We start from the raw sequence: 12,910 nt of genomic DNA on the forward strand, positions 1-12,910 counted from the left end.
TGCAGGTTGTTGTGGTTGTCCTAGATAGGTCTTTATAGTCTTTGACGAGTGTATGTTCACTGCTTAATAGCCTTTGTGTTCCTGACTTGGTGGGTTTATATCCAAGTTGGGGCATGACCTTGTTACTTATTTTGAGAGTAAGTTGTCAACTTAAGTACTAGCCAACCCTTTGGTGGACTCCTTAGGGTACTCACACGGTTTTATAAAATTGTGGGTCTTGGGTGCGGTGGTGTGTATCCGCATGTCTAGGTCTGCGCAGATTTAGGACTAGGGTTGTGTTGTGTCTTGGCCATGTTTTTATAGAACCTCTGAGCCAGGATACCGGTTTGATTACCTTCCCTACCTCGTGGTATAGACTCGAGTTACAAAGTGACTATTGACCGTGCTAAGAACTTATGTCTGTCTTTGATATATTGTCCTTTCTTGTATGGTGATTTTATGAATTGTAATTGGTGAGATGCAAGCCGGTTACAATTGATAAAGTTTGGATTACCGTTTGTTATATATTTCACATGATAGCTTAAATAGGTCAGTTTAGTGTTCATATGTTAGAATACTCGAAAATTAAATTATTTATGATGTTGTTTACATGTTACATTAAATATGACATTTCTTGCTTGGTGGAGGCCCTATTTACAATAAAAAGGGGATACATTATTTATGATGTTGTTTACATGTTACATGTTAAATTAAATTATTTATGATGTTGTTTACATGTTACATTAAATATGACATTACTTGCTTGGTGGAGGCCCTATTTACAATAAAAAGGGGATACATTATCACAACTTTGTATCAAAATACCATAGTTGAATTAGAAACATAAAAGAAAGGATATTCATTTACCTACTGGAGTAATCTTTCCAGCTTTGATGTCACCAAGATACTTGGAACAATTCCTTTTCCAATGTCCAACACCATTACAATAATGGCATTTATCAAGAGGACCCTTCTTGGTCTTGGAAGTGCTAGCTTCAAAAGTCTTAGCCTTGGTGAAAGTGGGAGCTTGCTTCTTACCCTTCTTCCCATTATTTTTGAATGTCCCCTTGCTCCTGGTGCTTATGTTAAACACATCCTTAGGTGGGTTAACACACTACTACAAAAAATGTAAAAGAAACCGGTTAAAAAAGCTATAAGAAACCGGTTTATAACCGGTCTCTAGCTCATAGGTGTCTTAGCCTAAGAGACCGGTTATTTAAACTGGTTTCTTTGGTTATATCAAAGAAACCTGTTATCACTAAAAACTGGTTTCCTTGATTAGTGGGTGGGACACCAGTTATTGGTCAAAACCGGTTTCTTTGATATTATCTTTGAAACCAGTTTTGGACTAAAACCGGTCTCTTTGATATTATCTTTGAAGCCAGTTTTGCACTCAAACCGGTCTCTTATATTTTATTTAAAAACAAAAAAAAATAGAATTCAAAAAAGTCTAGACCTAAATTATATTAATAAAAAAAATTATAATCATTAAAAATTAAAATATTACAATTATTAAATTACATAATCACCAGCAACTTTCAAAAGCAACCAATCTTACAATTAAACTTTGATTCGTATAAACTAGTCTCTAATTATAAAAGGAATAAATCTATCAAAATAATAACTCTTCAAGTTAACTTTGTCGTTGATATCAGCTAAAGTGTATCCAAACTTGAAATCATCACACTAGCCTCGCTCCTGCACGAGGGGAAAAAACAAGCAGTAAAAACTGAATTCTTGTAGATACCTATTGCAACATGATATTCAACATGTAGAGCTAATTTTCAACACCAAGTCAGACACAAGGGATTAGTATTATATGGTACAAAAGCAAGAAAAATATGAATAAAGCAAAATTAAAACCACAGTATACCTGCTACATTGCTGGCCTCACCCACGTCTTCAGCCTTAGAAATTACCATGGTGAAACAAACAACAGTTGTATTCACATCTTCTGAATCTACAGCAGAAACCTGGATTCTATTAAGTGAAAATATGTCTTCTTTGACGAAAGGCAAAGCTAGATGACCTAAGTTACCTCCCATGGACACAAAAGCCTTCGAAAATAGCTTTCTTATTTTTTTTTGGCTTCAACATTGACTTAGATGGTCCCTGCACCTGTGCACTGGTGTTCCGGAGTCCTGAATGCCATTTATAACTTCAATGTCAGAAATTGTTGTCGACGTAACACAATTAGTAGAAGGAATATCGTCATTCGATACATAAATACTCAAGAGTAAGGCAATTTTATTTCGTTTTCTTAATGCTTCAATTCAGCTTCATTATCATCACAATCTATCTGCCCATTTCTAAACTGAATATCATATTCCGGTGACAATCGTCCGCGAGGTTATTAACAGTAGAATTCGAATTAGCCAAATATTTCATGCTCTCAGTCATGGTTGCAGCGTCAACCTCACAAGTAATAGGATTCTACCTTGACTAAGCAACTAAAAAGAGGATATCACCTAACCAATCTAATAGTTATCTAAGTAAGACTACACTGATCGCATGTTTATCTCAAATTGTTTATAGCTTTGAGGCCATCAAGCAACTAAAATTAACTAGACCTGACACAACATACTAGTTATTGTAGTTATAGGTCGCTTGCTCTATAGTAATTTCATAAGTTTCACAGCACTTTCCAACTATTCTATATGAATTTCCCAAAGAGGACAATGTATAAATGATGAGAGCAGCTAAATCAAACACCAAGTACTAGATTTATACTGCATTATTGGTGCACAAGAGTATAGAATGACAAACCTTCAGCTTTACTATTACTCCGTATTCTTTAAGTTCTTTGAATCCTCGCTTTCTGCAAAATGAATCCTTTTAAAGTGTGAAATGAATGCTATTTCTGGACAAGAATTCAATATTTAATCACAATCACATGAAAGCAAATAAAGAAGACTAATGTAAATTCATCATTAAACTCTTCCTTATTACCAGTATATGTAAAATGAAGTGAAGTATGGAGAGAAAAATACAAGTTTGCGAGAGAAACTCACCTCGGAAACAACAAGTGTGCAGTGATGAAAGAATGAAGGCCTGCTATCAGAAAAATTGAACTGTAATAAAAAGATGCTATAACAATGACCAGGTATATAAAAATGACAGGAATAGTACGTGCAGTGTAACTCAGTTACCGTCTCAGCCTCAATAATCACAAGCAAAGCAATATAAGCAACTAGCTTTATAACTAAATTTAAGTTGAATTGTAAATAAACATAAACCATGGTCATCAGGACACAATGAGCTCCTTCCAAATTATGGTTACAGTATGATTAGGAGGAGACTTGTTAGTTATCATGACACTTACTAGTAGTATTCTGTATATCAGTAGTATCACTTGATTACCTTATTGATTGTATCATTGTTAGGTGAATTGAATGGACCAAACCCAAATTACCAAAAGCCTCATCAATAGTATGACTTCCTAATTCATCCAGATTATCATAATGAAAGGATTTACCCGATTAAACCAGACCAATTTTAGGGGAATTTTCAAAACATAACCACAAATGATTTAGAGCAGAATCAATAAGAAGTATTTAAAAGACGCACCGTTGATGACGTTACTTGTGTTGATTCCACTTATTTCATACTAGCATGACATCCATGACGAGTCAGGGCCGGAGAGCTTGACGAATTTGTGCGTATTGTCAAACCCTAGAGTCTGAGTCTCTCAGTTCCTGCGAAACTGAAAATTAATTGAAATAAATGAAATTTCAAAAAGTACCTGATGATATTTAAGGAGGGGTCACAATGGGTGGGGAAGGCATGTTATCATCAATTTTCTGACGAACGCGAAACCGGCGAAGGACCGAGACTGGTAGTGGTCCAATTGAAGAAGGGTGCGTAGTCTGAATAAAGAATGGGTTCGTGGCCGTGTAGTGATAGGGCCTGGTAAGGCAATGGTGTGGGGTTAGCGACGGCGAGCGGTAGTGATGGATGCCGGTAATTAAGCCGATCGGTAGCCAATGAGGACGGTTGGCACTTGGCAGGGAGAAGATGATTTGCACTTTTGGAGTAGGTTTGATTTGTGTAACTGGTGTCTAGAGTGGTGGATATCAAATTTTAAGAAAGAAATAAAAAGAAAATAATACTGCCTTACAAAGTTAAGAAATCGGTTTACACTCCACCCGGTTCCTTATCTATTTTAAGAAACCGGTTCTTACAAATCAATGGTTTCGTATGTTAAGAAACCAGTTCGGAAATTTAACAGGTCTTTTATTAATGGTTCCTTTGAGGTTTTTTGTAGTAGTGACATTTAACCCCATGTCTCTTTCGGCTTGAACAAGTAACTTGTGCAACTCTTCAAGAGACACGTCCTTGTCTTGCATATTAAAATTCACCCGGAATTGAACATATGCCTTGACTTTGGATAAGGAGTGTAGAATCCTATCTACAATGAGTTCTTTGGGGATTTTAACTTTTTGAATCTTCAATGTCTCGACTAGCTCCAACAATTTGAGCACGTGAGGGCTAACCGTTTGGCCCTCCTTGAAATCGAGATCAAAGAATGCCGAGGCCGCCTCATATTGGACGATCCTCAGAGTTTGTGAAAACATTGCCACAAGCTTGGAATAGATTTCATTAGCGGTGCCCATTTTAAAGGCTCTCCTTTGGAGATCCGCCTCCATCGCAAAAATCAACACATTTTTCATTGCGGCGGACTCCTTGTGGTAAGCCTCATATGCTTCCCTAGTGGCGGCACTCGACCTAGCATTAGGTTCGGGTGGAGAGGCCTCGGTGAGGAAACGAAGCTTATCGTCACCTTGGGCGGCTAATTTGAGTAGGGCATCCCAATCGGAGAAATTTGACCCATTCTTTTCAAGTTTACAACGATCCATGAAGTATCGGAGCCATGAAGCATTAGTGAGAGGTGTGGCGTTGGTGTTTGGAGCGGCCATTTGTTATGAGAAATAAAAGCGGTCTACAAAACGAAAAATAGAAGGAATAAAACATATGTCGTTTTCAAAATAATAACAGTCGTAAAAAAAATTAATTTTAAACAAGTTTTATTGCATTTAGCTAGTGACCTCTACCCAACTTGATAAATGATTCCAAGATCCAAATTCATATTAACTTGGGCACGGGGTAGCCGATTCATCCCTTATTAATATAACTCGGTGGATTAACTCTTTAATTGATTCTACTTTTAGAACTCTTGGTCGATAAAGTACACTAATATTTATCTATAGCCCGGAACACATGCGACTACGGTCACGAATACTTCCGTTGAGGTCAATCCAAATTTCAAATAAATGTGTCCATGATCCAAATTCACATTAACTTGGGCACGGGGTAGCCGATTCATCCCTCATCAACATGAATTCGGTGGATAGACATTTATCACCCACTTCCCCTACGTAAAAAGGTTTGTACCCCGGGGTGGCCGAGTGCACTCCCTCGCGAAATAGGTTTTCATGGTTTCTACTTTTTGGTAAGGCTATGTCTCAATTGTTTATTTTTAGCGAGAGGTCATGTCAATTTATTATCTATCACGTTTTAAGTGAACTAAAGCGGTGAACTACGATAATTGTAATTGACACGGTCGATAAACTCGATAAAATGATAATGCATGTTTTAGTTATGGCGATTTAGCGATGCATGCAACATATAAATAAAATGCAAAGCATAATAAAAAAAATCCTAGTATGGCCTTCCTAAATTAGTAAATCTAATTTAACTATTACAAATTCGGAAACCAACTCCTTTGGTCCCTTGAACTTCGGTCTTGGCACGCATTTTGAGGTAACACCGTCTTTAATGGATCGCCTTCTCGAGTGGCACCGTCTTCAAGGATCTCCGGAATAAATAAATTACATAACAAATTACATAATTTCCTATTATACATTTGTAATAAAAATAAAAATAAATCTATTAAATTACAAAATGGTGATACGAGATCACAATAAATTACAGCCGAATCGATATTCCCATACATTTCGGGTAATATCAATTAAAACTAAGGCGATACTAAGTAAAATTACATAATTCAAAAATTACATAAAATAAAATTATGACAATCATAAATAAAATTCAGCATTATAATATGTATGAACATGCCCAATTTTATGCTAAATCGCCTTTAAGGAGCCAATATCGTATATTAATCGGTTTTTACGGATTTGCGTGATTTAACCTTTTAAAAATCACAATAATTACATAAAATCATATTTATGTACTAGTTAATTACCCTAACTATCTTAGGACTCAAAATTAGTCTCCACTAACATATTGACAATAATTAACTTATATTTCTTAATATTATTCATAAAAGGACTTAAAATTACAATATAATGCCATAAACTTCAAATAAATCATAAAAATTTAAAATAAATTTGAAATTTGAAATTTTAAACTCATGAACATTCTGGAAAAATTCCATGACACTCATAATGTTCAAAAACTTAGGTTAAAATTTCGAAATTTATCGAGAAAAACAATGTTGCGGTTTATCGGATTTATCAATTATAACCATAAAATTGTGAGAAAAATTATTTTTATCAACTTTTCAATTTTAGATCTGAAATATGTGATAAAATGCAACATGTGACATTTTTCCTTAGTCATGAAGTATGTTTTAGCAGTTTTTACTAATTAAAGTCACTATTTATGTGATTTTTCATCAAAAAATCATAAATCATGCATAAAGACTTCATTATAGCCAATTATTTTACACATATCTTGTAACATTTCATGTGATAGCATACTAAATTTATATAACCATATTCGAAATATAACTCATATTAACGTATTTTTCATTTAAATTCGATTTTATCTTGAAAAATCCATATTTCGAGCATAATAAATCATAAAATTATGAACAATTACAGGTCATCAAAAGATAATATATGGGAAAACATATCCAAAAACCACTGAAAAAATCGAAGTTTAGCTAATTTTAGTCCAAAAATGACATTTTTATCATAAAATCACATTTTAATGCCATTATTATACAAAATGAACAATAAAAATCCATAAATTAACCGAAATATCCTAAATACATTTTAGGACCAGAAACTTTAACATGCATAATAAATTTCATGATATATCGTAATAAACACAAATTTATAAGTTTTGTTTGTTAATCGTATAACTCGGAAAAACAATAACCGATTTGCATGGAAACAACCTAAGGCTCTTGATACCGCTTGTTAGAAATTATAATCTCATTATACTCACCGTATTCATATATGTTATAATTAATTTAGTCATAAAATTAATTTAGATCTTATGCATGCAAACATGAATAAGGATAAAGAAGAAATCGTTTTCCTTACATTGAGATTTCGGATATATGGGCACAAATGAGTTCTCCTATTTACTTGTTCTTGAGCTTCCTAATATTGGATGAACAAGGATTCAAGCTTAGAATCCCTCCCAAGGAATTATACCCAAGATAACCTCTTAAAAATTAATATTATTAATATTAGAACAATATTAATCTAACTAAAAATTGACCCAAAACTATTGTTTTGTCCTCTTGAAATTTCGGTCAAGAGGGGAGAAATATTGGAGTGATTTTTCTCTATAAAATTCTTTTGTTTTTAGATGTGCAAGAATGAATGATACACTAATATGCATGTAGTGTATATTAGGGAAATTATAGAGAAAAACCCTTGGCCTTTCTCTATGACAAAACCGGGTGGGGTGGGTTAAAGGGGCCAATGCATGAGCTTCAATTCTTCCCATGAAATTAGGCATGCAAGGCTATGTGTTTAGGTTAATCATTATGCTTCTTTTATGAATAATAAAACATAATATAAACCCCAACCCACCCATAATTTCGGTACAAATTGTGTAAAATGGAAAATCCATTTTACACATTATCTTGTCAATTTGTCACATGTAACATGTTCCATGACATTATGTATATAAAATGTATTTTTAACAATTAAAAATCAACATATTAATAAAATATGTAACTTATAAAGTTAACCTAATAATTCATAATTACTTGTACCGTAATGGGTTCCCGAGTTATAAATTACAACATTCTGTATTTATAATAATCAATTCATTCCGTTTCAAGTGTTTCCGTAAACAATAATTTCATCTAAGTAATAAAACAATTCGATTACTTAGACTGTATCTTATTTAATCAAATTACAATGAGATACGTAAATATTATTTCCAAAATCGTCCGTCAATTTTAAGTAATTTAATTAACCCGTATCGTCATACGATCAATTAAATAATCAATTAAGAGTGTTACCCTTTAGGTATGACCTAAGGGGATCAACTGATCACCACCGTCGCACGACAGTAATGTCAAACTCTAGTCATCCAATCATTACCGATATGTGTGGACCAGTTGATAGTAAAATATTACTTCCCACATGTATTCTTAAAATGAGACTTTAAACATGTGATCATCATGATCGACAGTTGTGATCGCATTATTGTCGGAGGACACATATTCCAACAATGAACACATCCTCCTCTAAATACCCATTTAGAAAGGTGGTTTTGACAACCTTTTGCCATATTTCATAATCATGAAATGTGGGATTTTCTAACATTGTTCACAAATTTGTATCAAATACTCATGACGTGATAATTCGCAAGAAGGCTATGTCAATGTCATACATATTTAAGAAGGAATATGTTGGTGTCACACGACCAACTTCCTTGATCTTTACTTATTTAGGAATTTGTCTCTATTTTAGTGTCTAACACTTTCTCTTTCGAGCCTAGTTCTATCCTTAACAATTAAGATAGATACTTTACTTCTTATTGCTCCCACTTATTTCAAGAATTTATACTCGATTAAGACTTATCTTCATATAAATTCCTAGTTAATCCTTCACAAGGATGAACTCTATTGTGGTATTTAGTTAATCAAAATTTCTAACAAATTAATTTACCAATTTTATATCGTCATGTGCTTAACAACTTAAGTGTTTGGTGACAAGTGATTGGTTTGAGCAATAAGACTTTTGAACCATGGATGCATAGAAGACATTATCAAAACATATTTTGACTAATCATTACTTCTATTCACATTTCTTCATAAGAAATCATAGGTATGTAAGGAATTTAAATGTTAATCTTATATTTGCATAGGACGATTCCTATCGAGTTCTATGGAATAGAACGATTCCTATGGATCTAGTCCACAACCTATGACACGGTTCATTTTAGAAAGAAATTCTATTTGTCGTAAGTAATAGTGGTTTAGCGGAGACTCGTGTTACAATCGAATTGATATCATATATGAGTAGGAGCGATAATAAAGAACAACATAAAACAACGAAATAGTGGGAAAATAAAACATTCATCGTTATATTTAAAACATTTAAGAATGTTTTAGCATTTATATAGTGACCTCTTCCCAGCTATTATAAATGATCCCGAGATCCAAATTCATATCAATTCGGGCACGGTGAGCCGATTCATTCCTAATCAATATAACTCGGTGAATTAACTCTTTAATCGATTCTACTTCTAGAACTCTCGGTCGATAAAATTACTTTAATATTTATCTTAAGCCCGGAACACATGCGGCTACGGTCGCGAATACTTTCGCTGAGCTCAATCCAAATTTCGATGTAGTAACAATTTACCACCCACTTACCCAACATGACAAGTTTAGATCCCCGGTGAGTCGAGCCTACTTCCTTATGAAATTGGGATTCATGGTTCTACTATTTGGTAAGGCTAATTCTCAATTATTATTTAGCGAGAGGTCTTGTCAATTTATTATCTATCTCGTTTTAAGTGAACTAAAGCGGTGAACTAACGATAATTATAATTGACACGGTCAATGATTCGATAAAATATGATATGCATGTGTAGTTATGGCGATTTGGCTATGCATGCAAACATATAAAACAAATGCAAAGTAAAGCAATACAATCCTAGTATGGCCTTCCTAAAATAGTAAATCTAATAAACTATTTACAAATTCGGAAACCAACTCCTTGGTCCCTTGAACTTCATTTGGCACGCACTCCGAGGCAACACCGTCTTTGTCGGAACGCCTTTCCGAATGGCACCGTCTTTAAGGAACTCCGGGATAAATAAATTGAAGGAAATGTAGATTCATATACATGTTAACATACTCTTATATGTCTAAATAATTTGTCATAAAATTAATTACGGATTTTATGCATGCAAACAAAAATAACAAAGAGAAGAAATCATGTTCTTACAATGGGTATTCGGTTTAATAGGGCACAAAAGAAATCTCCTTTTCTTTTGTTCTTGAGCTTTCCTTATGGATGAACAAGATCTAAGTATAAGATCTCTCCCTAAGCTTTATACCCAAGGCTTTCTCTTAATCTAATTAATATTATTTGATCTAGTATAATATTAATCTTATAGAAAAATTGAACCAAAATGTTTGTTTTGGGTTCTCAAAAACCGGTTGAGAGAGAGAGATTTTAGAGGATTTTATCTTTCTAAAACTTAATACTTTTAGAAGTGTAATGTAATGAATGAATAATGCACTCTTGCATGTAGTGTATGTTAAAAATTAAAAGACAAAAACACTTTGCCCTTTTTCTTTTTCAACCGTGTAAGAGGAGAGGAGAGGGGAAGAGAAAGACCCAATGCATGCATTAGTTTGCCTTCACAAGGTAAATAGGGTTGCATGCCTACTCTCCTAATATAATCATTATGTTCACCACTAATTGTAAACACAATATTAATCCTAATCCTCCTCCAAATTTTCGGCACATTTGTATAATATGGATTCCATATTATTTTGTCAATTGTCAATATGTCACATGTTACATGTCACATAAATTTGTTATGTATTTTTAACATATTAAAAATCAACGTATTGTCAAAATACGTCACATACAAAAATCGACTTAGTAATATCATAATTACTAGTACCAAAATTTTACCAACTTATAAATCGCATTTATAATGATTCATTCAAATCCAATCGTTTCTTTAAACAATAATTTCATCCGAGTAATGATACAATTCGATTACTCAGACCGTATCTCATTTAATCACATTTCAATTTGATACGTAAATTTTACTTCCAAAATCGTCCGTCAATTTTTTCAAGTAATTTAATTAACTCGTAACATTATACGATTAATTAAATGATCAATTAAGAGTATCGCCCTATAGGTATGACCTAGGGGTCAACTGATCACCACCGTCACACACGACAAGTAATGTCAAACTCTAGTCGCCCAATCATTACCGATATATGTTGACCGAGTTGTGATAACACAATTACTTCCCAATTGTATTCTTCAAAATGAGATTTAATAATGATATTTAAATCATGTGATCGCACTATTGTTGAGGACACATTTCCCAACAATCTCCCACTTGTCCTCGACAAGTGTGCGTCACCAATTCTCTTGTCCTATTACTATCTCCCACTCAATGCAAGGTGTCTTTCAGGTCGTACTTGCAAGTGATCATATCGAGAGTGGTTTCCTCGATCTGGAGAATAACTGATTGACCGGATTTATCCACTCTGGATACCTTCCGAGCGTGCCACGCATTTCGATTCATTACTCCTCGAGTGGCCCCGAGATATTGTTATAACCCTGACTAGGGGTGGACAATTCCTATCGCACTCATTCCCTTCGACTAGCCACACCATCATAACCCAAAATATGCCCATTTGACCCCATTTACGAAGGTCGTAGTAACACGAATCAAAGTTAATCGAAACGTGCCATCTTAGGCGAATAGTCTTTAGTCAAAAGAATCGACTCATTTGAATACTATAGTAGCTCTCGCCACGACCAGGCTATATAAATTTGCGAGAACTCTATAAGCGGTCATTAGGCCCGACAAAATGTTCTTAACAATCTGCCTATGTGATCGACTAGTCATCTCACATGACTCTATGGCACTTGAACTTGCCATCAATCGCCTCACACTCTAGTCACTTCGAGACGTCACCCCATACAAGTGACTATGGGCAAATACTATGTTAATCCGTGTTCACTTTAACGGGGTTCAATTGTCTCTACAACCCGTATGGATGTAACAAAGTATAAATTAAAGATAAAAGACAAATGTGATTATGAACATGAACAAAAACAACACTTTTATTTCATTTCAAAATCTACAGAAATTTGGTACACGTTTAAGTCCCATGGACGTAACATGCCCATCATGCTTAGCCTGCGATAAAGGCTTGGTGAGCGGATCGGCTATGTTGTCATCCGTCCCAACCTTACAAATCGCAATTTCCTTTCTTTCAATGAAATCTCTTATTACATGATATTTTCTAAGTACATGTCTAGATCTATTACTAGACTTGGGCTCCTTAGCTTGGAAGATCGTCCCACTATTATCACAATAGAGAGTGATGGGATCATCGGCGGTAGGTACTACTTTTAGACCTTCCGTGAATTGCTTGATCCACATAGCTTCCTTGGCAGCCTCGATCTTTGCTATGTACTCAGCCTCCGTTGTTGAATCCACGGATTCTCGCTTCCTTGAAGCTTCTCCCTTACGGCACCACCATTGAGCATGAAAACAAAACCGACTTGTGATTTCATGTCATCTCTATCTGTTTGAAAACTTGAGTCCGTGTATCCTGTAACACGCAACTCGGTGTCTCCTCCAAACACAAGGATAGAGTCCTTAGTTCTTCTCAAGTACTTAAGGATGTTCTTGACAGCAATCCAGTGACTCTCACCTGGATTTCCTTGATATCTACTCGTCATGCTCAAGGCATACGAGACATCGAGACGTGTGCATATCATGGCATACATGATTGATCCAACGGCGGAAGCGTAAGGGATCAACTTCATGCGTTCAACATCATGGGGTTTGGAGGGACATTGAGTCTGGCTCAATATCGTTCCGGTTACCATAGGTACCAAACCCCTTTTGGATTTGTCCATCATTTGAATCGTCGAAGAATCTTATCAACATAAGACTCTTGACTTAGTGCCAATATCCTCTTGGGTCTATCTCTATAGATCCGGAT

The 12,910-nt window shown here is 34.8% G+C and overlaps 1 long non-coding RNA gene across 3 annotated transcripts; it reads right to left on the minus strand.

Moving 5' to 3' along the window:
* Positions 1–1,511: 1,511 nt before the first annotated feature.
* LOC141621599 (uncharacterized) lies at positions 1,512–4,052 on the minus strand. Of its 3 annotated transcripts, none has more exons than XR_012532483.1 (6): positions 3,722–4,052; positions 2,991–3,030; positions 2,746–2,797; positions 2,018–2,120; positions 1,853–1,939; positions 1,512–1,677 (listed from the first exon to the last, which is right to left on the minus strand). It is a non-coding gene; the product is annotated as an uncharacterized LOC141621599 (long non-coding RNA). The 3 variants fall into 3 exon arrangements; XR_012532484.1 differs by having other exon boundaries at positions 1,853–1,952; XR_012532485.1 differs by having other exon boundaries at positions 2,991–3,033.
* Positions 4,053–12,910: the final 8,858 nt, after the last annotated feature.

The sequence above is a fragment of the Silene latifolia genome, chromosome X, assembly GCF_048544455.1.
Source record: "Silene latifolia isolate original U9 population chromosome X, ASM4854445v1, whole genome shotgun sequence".
NCBI classification, from domain to species: domain Eukaryota; kingdom Viridiplantae; phylum Streptophyta; class Magnoliopsida; order Caryophyllales; family Caryophyllaceae; genus Silene; species Silene latifolia.